Below are 14,559 nucleotides of genomic sequence, written 5' to 3'. Positions count from 1 at the left end.
AAGCTTGTGAAGAAAGACAACATTTCCTATTACATTCCCCAGCAGGTAAAGCCCTTTTGGCAAAAATTTTTAAGGGTTTTATTGGAGTATTTAACTATTGACGATAGATTTACAAAAAATTATAACTATCACTTTGCTATTTTGAACCACTTCCATCATGGGGCCAAAATATCCCTGCCTTTTTATCTTGCGTCCTCTCTGAATGAGAGTCTTGCTGACCATGCTAAAAAGCCTAACTCTTACCCTATAGCCCATCAGGGGCTTATATTGCTCATTTATGAACATATGAAGGACAAGGCTAGGGCGACCAAAGATGACCCTCTGATCACGAATGCACATATCTTTGAGAGTGGCAAAGACACAGATTCAGATGAGGAACAACCTACTACCCACAAAAAAAAGGAGAGCTGACACAGATAATGTGGATACAGAGGTGCACTGTGATGTGGAGGAGGAAAAGGGTAAGGATTTTGAAACTGATATGGAGTATGAAAAGGATGAGAACATTGGTGAAGAGGATGAAGGGGGTAACTCTGAAAACCCTCACTCTAACCCTATGGGCTCGGACAATAGGAATGTTGCTTTGAATTCTAAGGAGGATGACAATCCTAACTCTGTGGGCACTAAACAGGGTAAGGATTCTGCGAACACCATCTTGAATACCACCCGTAACTGTACTCTGGAGTCCTTCAACTTCCAAAAATGGGTTGTCAACAACATTACTAGCATGCAAAGTAAACAGAGGGAGTTGGAAAACAAGATTAATAAGTTGATTAAGGACTTTGGGAAAAAGAATGATGAGACGGAAACCAGTGAAGCGGAAGAGGAAATCGAGATGGAGGATTGGCTGGAAAAAGATTTGATCAAAGGGGATTTGAAATATCTAAAGGATGTTATAAGAGCCTTGAAAGAACAGGCTGAAGAGGATAAAGACAACGTCAACTCCCGGGTTGCCCATACCGAGAAGACTCTAAAAACTTCATGAACCATAGTCTCTAGGTCCTCAAAGTCTCTTCATAGAACATGAATGCTTTGGTGGATCATCTGAAAAGGAAAAATCAGGAAAAAAATCTAGTTGTCATTGATGATATTCCTACTTCCAGCACTACCCACCAGACTCCCAGGCGTAGAACAAGGTAGAACACTACTGGGATGGAGATCAATATGAAAGATAGCCAACTAAGAGAGGAAAACAATGACCTGAGGGAAGCGGCCAAGGCGATGATGCTCTTGGTTCAAAATGTTGAGGAATCTATTAAAATTTTCAATTAATTTGTAATGCTGGGTTTGGAGCCAACTTCTTGTTGGTTTCTTGCTGTCTTTTTCTTAGCTATTGGTGTTTTGCAGCTATTTTGTTTCATTTCTTTAATGCTTATCTTTCGAATTGTAATAAGGTTTCGGGTTCCTTAAAACCTATTTTTACTTAATCAAAAACATATAACCAAATATAAACAATATACAATATTGGAAATCACAGGGACATCATAAATAGCCTTTGGCACGAAGACAAACCTAGAAAACCTGACTCAAATTTAGTCAAAACCATCACAATACCACTAGTAAATCAGACTAGCACTTTTATTAAATAATATAACACTTATACAAAATGGTTTAGCATCTTCGTTAAATAATCTAGCACTTTTGGCTAATAGGGTAGCGCTTTTGCTTGATTCATCAATGCATATAATAGATTTGACAACACTTCCATTTCTTAGAACAACACATTTATTAACTATAATAGTGCATTTGACAATATCGTTAGCACATATGATAAAAGAAGTGGCACATATGAAGAAACAACACATTCACACAATTGTTTAGTGCATTTGTTGTAAAACTCAGAAAAATGGAAGTAAGAATTATGACATCACCAACAAAATACATAAAGTTATCGAAATGAAGCCAAGGCCATCCAAACAAGGATGCAATCGTATTTGTAATTCAAAGGTATTAACAATAATCATAACAAATCAATCCAAGTAATAGTTGAAACACAAAACAACTCTCGTGACACACAAGAATATCACTCACCTATAGGAGAAAAGAAGAAGGCTAATACTAAAATGATAAGACTCCCAATAACACCAAACAAGGAAATAATTCCAAACGCAACACCCTCATAGTGCAAGGATACTCAAACACCAGAGACACCTAAGATATCACTACTGATTCACGACATCGCACATGGATAAGAAAACAAAACTTTCACCACCAACATACGAATAAACAAAGATCCAGTGAATGTAATATTTTTTTCCCAAATATCATTTCTTAACTATACTATCAGTCACTTTGTAAACAAAACCTCTTGCAGACAATCTTTCCTTCAGACATAGTGAAAAAAATATTTTCAAAAAACAAAATGTAAGGAGAAGAAAATCAACCTGGAAGATAGAAGTTATGGAAAAATTGAATTCAATGAAGAGCAATACAAACCAAGAACGCCTCCAACCAAATCCCAATCAAGCTCAGAACAATTCAAGATCTCCAAAACTTAGAAAATATTACTGAAAAACCAACAAGGGAAAAATCTCAAAAGCTCCATAAATAAATTTCATCCAAAACTATAGCCGAAATTTAACTAGACAGAATAATCGAAAATACTATATTTCATACCAACCCTTTCCTGAAATCGAGGTAAGAAATATAAAATAATATTATTTACTTACCTAATTCTCACAGCCAATAGAATAATAGGGTGGGTAGAATATATAACATTTAATTAGCCCAAATAGTAAAAAGAGAAAAAAATAATGATATAAATAACCAATAATTAAACAAGCCATGGGAACAATAAAATGTAAACTTGCCCAATAATAAAATAAACCAAGATCACTATAAATAAGTACCCCAAATTAAATATTAAAGTCACAAACTATATAAATGAATAATAAATCCAAAAGACTCAAATAATAAATAATTAAACAATAAATAATAAATTATACTATAATAAACTCATTAATTATTAAATATCAAACTATACATTAAATTAATTTTTATATTAATCAATTATTAATTAATTAATCAAAGCTCCACAATGCAACCCAGCATAGGGCCAAACATCTCATCACAAGATACTAACATGACGACTCACGACAAGAAACTAGACTGACAGGATATCAACTTAAGCCTAGAGTTTGCAAAGGGAACCCATGCCATCTCTGATCAAATTGCCATTGGGATAAAGACAAGATCAGACCTGTGAGACCAGGTGGAGTTGATGTCTAGTACCTGTGATCCTGCAACCACCACCACAAGACAACATATATAATAAATGATCTAGCAAGTGTTAGAGAATCACAACATCATATCATGCTCGTAATGAGTGATATGACATTGTCTCTATCACAAATACAATAGTAATACAGATACAATCAACACAGCATCATCTCATCCAATATAATCATGAAGTGGGGTTAGCATAATCAAGATGCCATCATAACCTCATAATCAATATAATCTATCCATGAATAATGAGTGCATATCAATCATCAAATGTAAATCCATCCATCATAATAAACAAAGATATATCATCATCCAACATAAATCACCATATATCAATATCCATATGAAATGTCTAGCATCATCAATACGCATCTAAGATATAGATCGTCATAAGTATCAACCAAAATATCACCTAAGAGTCTAGATAAGTCTATCGATGCATAAATCAAAAGATGAATCAGGGAGGGACACTACATAATATAAGGTCACATGTCACCTATTGATTTGTGGAAAGATTCCTATGTCAACCCTAAGTAAACTTATGTGATAAAGTGTAAAAAGGACCTAATAGTGAAACTAGTTACGTAATACCCTTTTTTATACCACAAGATTAATTTGATTACACATTTTTTGTTGTGTTTAACTTTGAGATTAAATGGTTAGATGTTGACAACTATTCTATTTAGATTTTAAAAGGAGGTCTTACTTCCCACAACTAGATTGCATGTTATTGTTGGTAGGACCTGGCTTAATGTGTAGTGTTCTTCTTTATTAACCTAGGAGAATTGAAGTGGTTGAAGGAGAGAAGTTTTCAATGATATAGTTTGTAAGTTTGTAGATTGTTGTGTGCTCTTCTATATCGTGTGACAAGGAACTTCAATCATGTATCTATCCTTTATGAGAGTGTTGTTGGTTGACTTTTGGATGCTTTGGTCAATTTTAGACTAGACATTGCCAAGTAGTAGAAATTGTAGGAAGGTATATATCATTAAATGATAGTACGTAGGTATCCACAAGGTATTTTTGCATGCCTATGTATTGGTTACTTCAATAAAGACAAACTATGTGCAAAATCATGAATATTTAAAGAATTTTTTATTGTAGATTGAGATGGATATGTGGATAGAAAAGGGTATACCTATAATGTATTTATCCTTTTTTGAGGTTTTGTTAGTTTGATATATTAGTGATAGGTTGTGGTCACTATATTAATTACTATGTGACTATATGTTAGATACTTAGGACCCTATTCAAAAGGAGATAAATTGTAGTGTATGTTTTTGAGTTAAATCATGACATTTAGAGTGTAACCTTTGCTTCATTTTCTTATCTTTCATGTTTGGGTATGGTGGAGGATGAGAGTGTTGTGTTAAATTAGTGGATGTTGTTGATACTTTGTTGATCCCATGAGCATAGAGGAGAGGAGTTAGCTGGTGTAGTATGATTATACACTTAATGGTTAGCTCATTTTGTTGGAGCCTCTTATGCTTTTTCATTGTGAATATCAAGAGGGGGGATGCCATGCTTAGGTGTATTATTCACTTTTCACATCCTCAGTTATAATTGTTCATGTAAATAATTAATTGCAATGCATCTCAAAAGTTAATGGGATGGGAAAATGGGGTTCCCACATGTGAGGGTGGGGACATCTATATTTATTTTATTACTCTCCAAGGACTTGAAAATATTATTATCATGAGAAATTTATGATGGGCCCACATAATAGAAATGTGAGAATGTATATATTCCTTATTTAGTGGGCATGGATGTAATTAGTTCTTCACAGATGAGTGTTTCGAAGTTACATATACCATCTTAAGATATGAATATCAAAGATGCTTGTGTCAAAGCTATTTTATATTCCAAGATGGCTCCATGCATTTGAGGATCTTGATCATTTGTATCATATTATTTCAAGACCTTGTTTGGGCCCATGTTAATATGTTTTTGTTAGTTTTATTGACCTGCTTAAGTTGATATATTGTAGGCATGTGATTTAAAGAATTGGACAAAATGTATTTTGTAGGGTGTTACTATTATTTTTTAAGAGAAGTAGGAGTTATAAATCACATTAAATCTCGCATAGATATCCTATGAATGTATTCCTTTGATGTTGCTAAACAATACATTGGTTTTATGTATTTTGGAGGTTGGGTTTTCTACCAAAAGGTTTTTCCCACAATAATCTATATGTCTCTTATTTTTGTTGTTATTTTATTCCACTTCTCTCTCTCATTCCTTTCTGAGTGTAGTTTCATACTAGGATGCTACTAGAATTTTTATAGAATACTTTTTGCAATATTTTCCTAAAAAGACTAATGTGGAAATACTTGCATGTCAAATTCTTAATATTTATTTTAAGTTTAGTTGCCAAAAGAACTTTATTGGCCCTTTTGCTAACAAGTCACTCATGTCTTATCCATTTTAATGTGAATGGATTTACGAGATACCATCTTTAATGGATTTTGCAAAAAAATGTTTCCTCTTAGGACTATCTTGTCTATGCTACTCATTACCTTAATAATGATATGCTATTATTTATGGCCTTTACTTTAGGTATTATTATTTAATTTGATGTTCTAACTAAAATATTTGTATTATTAACTTCTCTTGAGTAGCTCAACACATGACGATAATTTATTTTAATTCAACATTATTAAAGGTTAGCGATTATTGTGATATTTGAAGGGTTTTTCATTAGGATTTGTTTTTCTTGTTGAACCATGGTGTGTATTGAGTAAGGCATGTAGTGTCCCTCCTTGATACATTTTTATTTTGATAAATTGTTAGACATTCATGAACTTGTTGAGATACATTTATGATATTCTTAGTAGATGCTTCTGATTTTGATCATGTTATTGGTAGATGATAGGTATTACATGTTGACATATGATACATTATGCTTTATATGGATGATGATATACTCTAAACTATGTTGGGATTTATGTTTGGATATTTATGTGTATTCAATGGTTTATGTTTACTTATGATGTTATCATGTTATGTGTTAACTTTACCTCATGATTATATTGGATATGATGATGATCTTGATGTTATTGATGATGTGTCTTTATTATGATGTATTGTAACTATGTGGAGGGGATGATGTCATACCAATCATTGCGAGCGAGGTGTGACATTGTGATTCTCTTACCACCAGTGTGCCTACTCCATGATTGTATATATATATATATACTGTGCATAGATGTTTGGTGTTATGCAGGATTGCAAGTACTAGACTCTAGTCCCAATGGCAAGTTAATAACAAAGAATGATATAATGTCCTATCACATTCTAGGCCTAGTAAATACCTTGTTAGTTCTAGTACGTTGGTTAAGTTGTCAGTATGAGAATTAGAACAATCTGTAGACTCTGAGGTATGTAAGATTGAATCATTTTGAGAATCAGATTATTGGTGATAAGAATAAAGGTGTGATGACTAGAAAAATGTTAGTTGCAGAAGAGATATGTTTGATTCCTAAAATTGAACCTAAAGATGTTGTTGAATCTTGTAAAAATGATAACTGGATTAGAGCCATGGAAGAAGAGTTAGATCAAATTGAAAAGAACAATACTTGGGAACTTGTGCCTAAACCTAAGGATAAAAATGTTACTGGTATTAAATGGGTTTTTAGGAACAAATTGAATGAAGCCGGTGAAGTAGTTAGAAATAAAGCCAGACTGGTCTGCAAAGGATATTCAAGCATAGTACATGTGAGTTTTCAAAGGATATTTCAGGGAGGTTAATGTCAAACACTATGTTATGTTTTTGTCATAAAAATAGGACCATTTACTGCTAACCCCCTTTCTCAACTAGATAATACTTTAGAAAGTAGACTCAAGGCATTACAACTCTTTTTATTATTACATTGAGGAATTTATATAGATTGATATTGTAAATTGTATATTGTATGGGATCGAATGAGGTAAGCAAGGCGTCCGAGACTTTTGGCAGGAGGATGATGTGTTGACCATTGCTCGAGCCAACATGACGAGACAATGGATTATTTATGGAGCCTCTCATGTAAGACAAGATTTTTGCATCTAATGACAATTATTTCAGAGGTTTTGTTTTTGCATCTAATGACATTTATTTCAGAGATTTTGTTAGATGGCTGAGGTTGGCAACTTCATGTGTAATTATTATTTTTGGTCCTTGGAATTGGGACTTAGTAATCATAATTCATTGTGAGGTGAGCTATTCAAGTGGTATTGAAGTTGGTAGGCTTGGTTGTGGTTCAGTTTATGCTTTTTCTCTATTGTAATATTGATTTACAAAACAATGCAAATAGCATTCATGGGGGACATCACAGAGAAAAGGTTGAAGGTCTGAGCATGGCATGGTCATTCATGTGGGGCAAATAATTTTGGGTGATGAATTCTTAAAACCAAAGAATCGGTATAGGGTTAACACTGATATCATGAACATGTTTGTTGCAGCTTTGCTAGACTCAGAAGAATCGAAAGAAATGGTGAGTGCTCTTTGTAGGAGGTTGATGAAGAATTGCTACCTAGGGGAACTAGATGATGTGATGGAGAATGTGGATGAGAGCAACCTCATCCTACTACTGAAATGTTATGATGTGAAGAGGATTGCATTGTTCCTAAAGAAGCTTATGGAATTTTTGAATGAGGGTAGTTTAGGGTGGTTGTAGTGGTACTTGGTTACTGAGGGCCTGGTGAGCAAAGGGGATGACAAAGATGGTGTTGGGGAAGAGGATTCAAACAATGATGGCTTGTCTAGTCTGGACCTACTAAGGAAGGTGGAGGTGGCTACTCACATGGATTGCAGAGTTGACTGTACAATCAAGGCCAAGGTTGCAAAGGGATCCAATGGGAAAGGAAAGAAGTTTGTTTGATATGCTATGTTTATTTGTTGTCTATAAGGTCTCTTTTTATGTTTATTTTCAATTGTTTGTCCAAAGTTTGGAGGGGTTTGTGTTCCTTGATTTTGGGCCAAGTGCTAGCTATGGAGATAGGGGTATATCATTGTTTTGTGTTATATGATGTAGGGTGTATGGGGTATGGACATTTTGTATTGTAAATTCTTGGTCTTGAAATATATGTATTAAACTTTTTGATTTTATATCAAGGTGTTTCTCCTTAATGACTATTTATTGAAAATAATAATAATAATAATTTTTATATTATCCAACTAAGAACTTTTGAATAATAATCAAAATAATCAATATTTTAAATAATTACAAAATAACACTGCATTAAAATCCTTTTTAGAGCAATTTGATTATTTCCCTCTTACTACCATTAATACTACTTGATGAACAAAGTATATGATTCTTATAAAATATAAGAATTATTAACTAACTTAGATATAAGACTGACAGTTCATTGGAAGTTTAAAAAGACATGGTATCTGAACTGTTCAATTTTCCTTAAAGGAAAGTGATCTCGTAGATTGCAAAGATAGGTAAGTACATGTAAGTAAAAATAGTAGAGGTTTTTAAATAAGAACTTAGCATGTGGCCTGTATAACATGTAGAAATAGCATTAAGGTTCACTTAAATATCAGAGCGATTTATATTACACACACAAAGATTATATTTTTAGGTTTAAAAGTTTAAAACACTCAGAACATTTTTTAGGTTTAATATGTTGCTTAAGGTGTGTGGTCACACTAAGAATGCACTTCTAGATTTAAAAGTGTTAAACACTTGAATTGAAGGTGTAAATGGAAGTGGTTATCTAGTTTTTGAGATGTATCGTTGTATAAATGATAATATATAAAGATAACTTACATATTGATACATTCTAAAGAATAGATAGCCATTTGTATTAAATGACTTGTAATCTATACTCGTAACTTACGCCTCTTATGTTGTTGTCATTTCCAATATTCTCTTCTCTTATGGTATGTAAAGGCCAATTAAACTATTGTCAAATGCTCATGATATTATAAAAAGAAATGTAATGAGAGTGAGAATGGAATGATGAGAGAGTGCACCTTACTCTTCTTCAAAGTGGGTAATCCAACAAGCCCAATCCTCCCTAAAATGCCTCTTCTTCCTCTAAGACTCAATTCACATCTTTCCTCTATGCATTCGGATTCCAGTTTAGAAATCTTATATTATTGCATTACCTTTTTCTCCTCTCTCTTCTGCGATGACCAAAGAGCCTCCGCCATTGATTGACCCCCCTCTTTTTGGAAGAATTTGTTTATGTTTAAGCCCCATGGTTAGGTAATGGAGCATTTTTATCAAATGTAAATCATTTTCTCATGTTTTGCATGCCCTTTCCAGAGGTACAGTTACATCTTACAATCAATGCATGTTCTACTTAACTTATTTTAGCTAATAGCTGTCATTCAATTTTTTGAATAATAATTTGTGGAGCTAGAGGCCACGGATAATGATCTTATGGATAAATATAAAATTTGAGTCAGTCTTAAATCACACATATTAATTAACATATTATGTCTAGAGAATGTCAGTCAACTCTGAGAATTTAACACTTTTAAGTCTAGAAGTCAAAGCTTAGTATGTGTGATTTAGGCCGTCCCTAAAATTTGGTGTTTGTTTTTAAGCAACCTTCTTAAATTATATTTTCAAATGAAATTTGTAATAATATTTCTTGGAAATAAATTTTGAAGGCAAATAAAAAAGGATAGGAAAAAAATGGTGAAGCCACCTGTGATTTTTCCCAATAAGCATTTGTTGGTTATTTCCATCCACTCTTTTTTCTACAACACATTTTCAATTATCAAGCAACAATTCCTTAACAAAAGTAGGAAAAGATTCCAAATCTTCCTCGTCCCATGATTAAAAAATTACATAGGGACATTGTCCTTGACTTAAGCAGCTGCATGGGGATATGGGGTAATTAGATCGTCTAAAGATATTCCTCCACTACTCTATATTGATGCTTAAAATTTCACAGTTAGTTAAAAATAATTTATACACTCAAATTTTATGTGAGAAACAACTAAGCATACATTTACTAAGAAAAATGAATTAATAAATCTATTTTAAAATATATTCTCTATATTTTTAAATTAACAATTAAGTTTTTTAAATTGAGTGATTTTTTTAAAAACAAATCAGGGTTATGACATTTTTGGTCCCCCATCTTTGCGCACTTACCCATCTAGAGGCCTAATGTAAAGTACATTGAAATGAGAAGATGAATATGAAAAGAATAAACTTTATTCCTATCAATGAATGCAAATAGTATGGATGAGATTACAAAGGGAGAACCCCTTGGTTATACAAGCCAAGGTAAGACATAAGATATCATAAGATAATGAAAAGTGTCTTAATCTTATGATATATGACATATAGTGAAGATAATATAAGATCACATCATGTCACCTATTGATTTCTACAAAGAATCTTATGTGAAGCCTAAGTAAACTTATGTGATAAAGTGTAAAAAGGACCTAATAGTGAAACTAGTTACTTAATACCCTTTTTATACCAACAAGATTAATATGATTACATATTTTTTGTTGTGTTTAACTTTGAGATTGAATGGTTAGATGTTGACAACTATTCTATTTAGATTTTAAAAGTTCTTACTTCCCACAACTAGATCACATGTTGTTGTTGGTAGGACATGGCTTAATTTGTAGTGTTCCTCTTTATTAACCTAGGAGAATTGAAGTGGTTGAAGGAGAGAAGTTTTCAATGATTTAGTTTGCAAGTTTGTAGATTGTTGTATGTTCTTCTATATCGTGTGACAAAGAACTTCAACCATGTATCTATCCTTTATGAGAGTGTTGTTGGTTGACTTTTGGATGCTTTGATCAATTTTAGACTAGACATTGCCAAGTAGTAGAAATTGTTGGAAGGTATATATCGTTGAACAATAGTATGTAGGTCTCCATAAGGTATTTTTGCATGCCTATATATTGGTTACTTTAATAAAGACAAACTATGTGCAAAATTAATGAATATTTAATGAATTTTTTTTATTGTAGATTGAGATGGATATGTGGATAGAAAAGGATATACCTATAATGCATTTATCCTTTTTTGAGGTGTTGTTAGTTGGATATATTAGTCATAGGTTGTGGTCATTGTATTAATTATTGTGTGATTATATGATAGATACTTAGGGGCCTATTCAAAAGGAGATGAATTGTAGTGTATATTTTTGGGTTAAATCATGACATTTAGAGTGTAACCTTGGCTTCATTTTCTTATCTTTCATGTTTGGGCATGATGGAGGATGAGAGTGTTGTGGTCAAGGTCATGGTATTTAGTGGATGTTGTTGATACATTGTTGATCCCATGAGCATAGAGGAAAGGAGTTAGCTGGTGTAGTATGATTATACACTTAATGGTTAGCTCATTTTGTTGCAACCTCTTATGCTTTTTCAATGTGAATATCAAGAGGGGGGATGTTATGCTTAGGTGTATTATTCACTTTGCACATCCTAAGTTATAATTGTTCATGTAATTAATTAATTACAATGCATCTGTAAAGTTCATGGGATGGGAAAATGAGGTTCCCACATGTGAGGGTGGGGACATCTATATTTATTTTATTACTCACCAAGGACTTGAAATATTATTGTCATGAGAAATTTATGAGGGGGGCACATAATAGAAATGTGAGAACATATATTCCTTATTTAGTGGGCATGGATGTAATTAGTTCTTCATGGATGAGTGTTTGGAAGTTACATATAATATCTTAAGATATGAAAGTCAAAGATGCTTGTGTCAAAGCTATTTTATATTCCAAGATGGCTCCATGCATGTGAGGATCTTGATCATTTGTATCATATTATTTCAAGACCTTGTTTGGGCCCATGTCAATATTTTTGTTAGTTTTATGGACTTGCTTAAAAGTTGATATATTGTAGGCATGTGATTTAAAGAATTGGATAAAATGTATTTTGTAGGGTGTTACTATTATTTTTCAAGAGAAGTAGGAGTTCTAAATAACATTAAAGCTCACATACATATCCTATGAATGTATTCCTTTGATGTTGCTAAACAATACATTGGTTTTATGTATTTTGGAGGTTGGGTTTTCCACCAAAAGGTTTTTCCCACAATAATCTATATGTCTCTTTTTTTTGTTGTTATTTTTTCTATTCCACTTCTCTCTCTCATTCCTTTCTAAGTGTAGTTTCATACTAGGATGTGTTGACGGGTGTTTTGAAACACTCACCAACAATCAGGTAGTTGATGTGAATACTCCCAACCTCTCCTGAAAATCAATAAGTTTTTTGGAACTAACCACTCCAAGGTCTCTATATTTGGTTCTCGACGGTGATGGGAAGCTCAATGGTTGATGTGGTCATACCTGCTAAAGGGGCCTGTTGGTCGAAACAACTTCCAATAGCTTAACTTTTTTTTTTTTTGTATTTGTATGATTTAGATTCTCTTTCAAAATAAACTACAAAAGATGGATCAGGGAAACAAGAAAATAACAATGACACAAATACAATAACAACTTAACGAACTACACAATTAGCACCCTGCAATCTAAATATCATCAATATCATTCAATCCAGTATTCAATAATAGACCTGCAGTAAAGATGCAAAGTCATGCAACCTCACAAATTCATGGAAACGAATACCACCACAATGTTTTTCTATCAGATTAATTCTCATACACCACTTACGTGTGCAATATGATTCATAAAGCAATAAAACATAAGATCAAAATAAGTTGTTGATTTCAAACTATAGACATTACTAGATTGCAAAGAACAAATTCATAGCACATACGCATAGATCAGGCAATCTATAAGCTTCTTTTTGTATTAACTCCAAAGAATGTATCATAACATCTACTCAAACTCATAAAATCTACATAAAAATCTCTAAAAGAATATCTAATTGGGCCTCAAATCATCAATTTTTGGACCCTTACAATGAATAAAAAATCTTTAATTTATAGAGTTTCTTGCCCTACTGTCTAGAAATAAAGCGATCACTAAAAAAGAAAGGAGTTGCGGTTGACATGCAAGTCTCTGCCTTGAACTCTAGTTAACTACTACAAAACTGTGACTGGGTGAGCATTACGAAAATGGTGTTGCATGAGCTAACACTTCGTAATCATGCAAAACTTGCTCAATAATTTAAGGTACATGCTGGAGCAGTAGTTGAAGTCCTAGTCATAGTGACATGCAAAATTCTTCAAAAATACCATGCTATCATTAGCAACTATATGTTCAACTTCTACTTCTTTTTATAACTCTTGTAGTTGCTAATGAAGCATGCAACTACCTCAACAGGAGGATCAACAACATGTTTGATTCTGAACTTGAAATTCTTCAAAATCATCTTTGCATTCTTACTTCTATTCTCTAATTTCTCTATTATCTCTGAAGCCTGTTGACACTGAGTTATCTAGTATGTATATCTATCCATTAACTCAACATTAAACTCAACAGAAGTTGTAAAATAATGTTCCGCATATGCATCCCACTGACAGAGTACATCGTCCTCCTCCAAATGTCCAACACCAAGAATACCAATCCCAAAAATGCCTAACAACTTCGCTACAAACTTTTTATATTTCTTTACCGACCCAAGGAGAGGAAGACAAGAATCTGTTATGTCCTTTCCATACTGCTGCAACATCTCAATCTTCAACTCTCCCCAAGATTCAAAATCTTGCATTGCTTAGAAAAAATGTTGAGCTTTCGCTCCCACTGTTGAGAACTTGAATCCAAAGCTTCTCCTATCTACGTGGCTTTCCTATATACCTCCATAGTATTCTGCAAAAAAACAATCTAATCTTAGAAGCATTATTTCATGCCCATGTTTTTGCAGTTGCAACCACCTTTCTCACTTCAATGAGTGTCTTTACGTCACCTTCTGGAAGCGATGAGGTTGAAGGAAAACTGTCGTTTATACACAGATCTAGTGGCTTGCCCATTTCTACCAGTAATTGCTTGTATTTTTCTAATTGTGCCTTAACCTTTGAGTGAGAAATGTGCTCTTTCTCTATTCTGCTCCTCACCACACTAGTAGCAAGTTCCAATGTATCCAACTCTCCCCACTTGGTCTGCTTACCCAATTTTACTTGTGAAACTAGGTATTTCTGGGAGCTTTGGCCTTCAACTTGTACATGAACTGCAATATCAACAATCACCTCACTAGAACCGGTTCTATACAAATGATGCACAGTCTTTGCCTTCTTTTTTTTCCTTGGTTCTTTAGTGATTGCTTGTTGCAAGGTGACAATATTATTTTCTTCTTCTTCTCAAAGGTGAAGCTTAATCATTGTGGTGTGTCTTCATCCTTATCACCTTCATGTGGCACAATCTTTGCAGTTACCTTGTGTGCCTTTTGTAATTGCTCTTTTGCTTCATCTTTCTCTTCCTCCTCTTGTTCATGAATTTGCACACCTTGGG

Source organism: Cryptomeria japonica, chromosome 4 (genome assembly GCF_030272615.1).
Source record: "Cryptomeria japonica chromosome 4, Sugi_1.0, whole genome shotgun sequence".
NCBI classification, from domain to species: domain Eukaryota; kingdom Viridiplantae; phylum Streptophyta; class Pinopsida; order Cupressales; family Cupressaceae; genus Cryptomeria; species Cryptomeria japonica.
The sequence above is the reverse complement of the archived record's forward strand: the minus strand, read 5'-3'. Positions refer to the sequence as shown.